Source organism: Babylonia areolata, chromosome 10 (assembly GCF_041734735.1).
Source record: "Babylonia areolata isolate BAREFJ2019XMU chromosome 10, ASM4173473v1, whole genome shotgun sequence".
In the NCBI taxonomy this organism is placed as follows: domain Eukaryota; kingdom Metazoa; phylum Mollusca; class Gastropoda; order Neogastropoda; family Buccinidae; genus Babylonia; species Babylonia areolata.
Genome location: NC_134885.1, coordinates 10492181 through 10494680, shown reverse-complemented (window position 1 = coordinate 10494680; position 2500 = coordinate 10492181). Strand labels below are relative to the sequence as shown.

The window sequence follows — 2500 nt, the reverse complement described above, 5'->3', positions numbered from 1 at the left end:
TCCCAAAGATCAACCAGCCCCCACAGCTGCAGCGCTAAGAGCCATTGCAACTTTGCCTCCTAGTTTTGAGAGTCATAATCCTTCACAAAATACTAAGCTGTAAATATTGCCAGATTTAGACTCAGAACGCTTGGCTTCAACACACATCCAAGGTGGTTTTACACTGAACCATCCACACTCTCCCCTTGTCCAATGTGTGGGTTCCAAAGGGAAGATGAAATGCATTTTGTTTTTGTATTTAACTGCAAAGCATATGATAACATTCGTGAAAAAATAGGTTGTTTTCAAAACAAGTGCTACAAGGAGTAAAGATATCATTGGTGTGTTGAAAATGAATCACCATGACGATTCAGTAAGATCGCTGGCGAATGCATTGCTGAAGTCTATAATTTTCGAAAGAAGAGTAATTCATGTCAATAGTTTAACTCACTCAGTACGGCCAGTCCTCTCTTCTCCTCTACACAGACCCCTCGGCTGTCCAGTGGGTGTCTGAATGACCCAACCTTTAGCTTCCGTCGTCGGAATTGTGGTATTCTTTGTCAACATTCACCTCTCCAGTATAAGAGCCTTCCTCTTGCAATATTTTGATGATGGTACTTGGGCTGAAACGCCTTTAACGTCGTCTCTTTCGCCGTTCGTATGGAGAGAGTTAATTACGTTGATAAAAAAAGAATGCTTTTGTTTCCATGTACTCGGAAAATGGATGGAAGTGCGTTAGTTTATTTGACTCCAAATATGTTTATTTTATTTTCTGTTTTGTTTCGTCATTTTCATCATTATTGTTCAGATTGCAACCCCACGTCACTAGAGCTGTATTGCTAATGACATTAAACCTTTCAGTATTCAGCGTTCTCTCTCTCTCTCTCTCTCTCTCCCTCTCTCTCCCTTTCTCTCCATTCCCGTTTCTCTTTCCAGAATCACTTCCAGCGCGGGTTTTCGTTTCAAAACCATGTCTTTCTCTCCACAAAAAAACAAAAACAAAACAAAAAAAAAAAACAGAAAAAAAGGGGGGTGGGGGGCGGGTGGGGGGATTGGGGGGGGGGGGGGGGACAACTGTGAGACAGTGGTAAGAAGAATAGCCAAGCCACAACCATCACCACCACTACCACCACCACCACTACTGCTACAACAGCCAGCCGCTTCGACTTGGCAATCCCCCGGGGGTCTTGCCCTCAACCACCGCCCCCACCGCCCCCACCCCCCCCACCCCCACACACACCTTAACCACACCCCTCCCCACCCCCTGACCCCCACCCCCCACCTAGCGCCTTCCACCCCTATACCCCCCCCCCCCCCACACACACACCCTAAACCCCCCTCACACAACCATCACCACCCGACACACCCTCCTTTCTGCAGCTTAATCTCGGCACGCGACAGCTCCTGAGAAAAGGGCGAACTCACGCGTTTTGAAGAAGAGTGGGAGGGCGGGTTGGGACATGCCTGACAACGTTCTGGGGTGCCCGCGTTGAGACGAGAAGGAGACACACACACACACACACAGCGAGAGCGAGAGAGAGAGAGAGAAAGAGAGGGAGGGAGAGAGAGAGAGAGAAAAAGGAGAGCGACTGTCGGGATTCTTTCACATCGGATGTCTGGTGCTGCCCTGGCCTGGTCTTGTCGTCAGAGAATTCTCTCGCAAGAGAGAGGAGGGGTGAACAAGAGACAGCACGCAGCAAGCCCTTCAACTGGTCAGCCAAGCTTCTGTAGCCTATCTCTCTCTCTCTCTCTCTCTCTCTCACACACACACACTGTCTGGAGATCTCTCTTTCTCTCTCTAACATACACACACACACACGCGCGCGCTCACACGCTCGCGCGCGTTTTCAAGACGTACTTCTGCTACTGTTTGTCTGAGACAATCTGTTGGCGCTGCTGGCCGTTGTTGCTGTTTGGAAAGGTGAGTTTTTTTGTTTTTTTTAAAATTAAAGTTTTGATTTGAGTGCGTTGGTTACGACTCTTGTTGTTGTTGTTGTTGTTGTTGTTGTTCTTCTTCTTCTGGTTCTTTTTTCTCCTCTTTTTTCTTCTTCTTCCAGAAGATTTTCTTTTCATTCGTCGTTTTCATTATTATCATTAGTATGGATATGAGTATATTTCATCTTATTTCATTTCAGTCATTTATTTTTATGTTATGTGTCGTTAAGTGTGCAGAACTGTCAAACGAACAAAAAAAAAAAAAAGAGTCTTTATTGTGTCTAATTCTTTACCGATTAATTAAAGATTCAATCAATTACTCGGTCAATGAATGCCCCTCCTCATCCGCCCTTTTTTTTTCTTTCTTAATCCATTTTTGCAAGCACCATCGTCTTCTATTCTACTTTTTTTTTTTTTTTTTTTTTTTTTTGTGGCGTTTTCTCTACCTTCGTACCTTAAGAACTTAAAAAAAAAAAAAAATTCTTTTCACGAATTGCAGCTGTTATGTTAATTTGCTTTTATTCATTCTTGTAGTCAGCTTCCTTTATAATAAATTATATGGTGGTGGTTACACACGATCACTGAG

At 44.4% G+C, this 2500-nt stretch overlaps 1 protein-coding gene across 3 annotated transcripts in view; it reads left to right on the top strand.

Annotated features, from left to right (window-relative positions):
- LOC143286766 (uncharacterized) overlaps positions 1–2500 on the top strand; it is a 335447-nt gene that overhangs the window by 170168 nt on the left and 162779 nt on the right. The window contains exon 1 of one of the 3 annotated variants that reach the window (XM_076594529.1): positions 1566–1691. The exons of 1 other annotated variant lie outside the window; for it this stretch is intronic. The gene's annotated coding sequence lies outside the window, so the exon portion shown is untranslated. Of the gene's footprint in view, positions 1–1565; positions 1901–2500 lie in introns of those variants that run through there. One more of the 3 variants, XM_076594528.1, reaches the window with a different exon arrangement.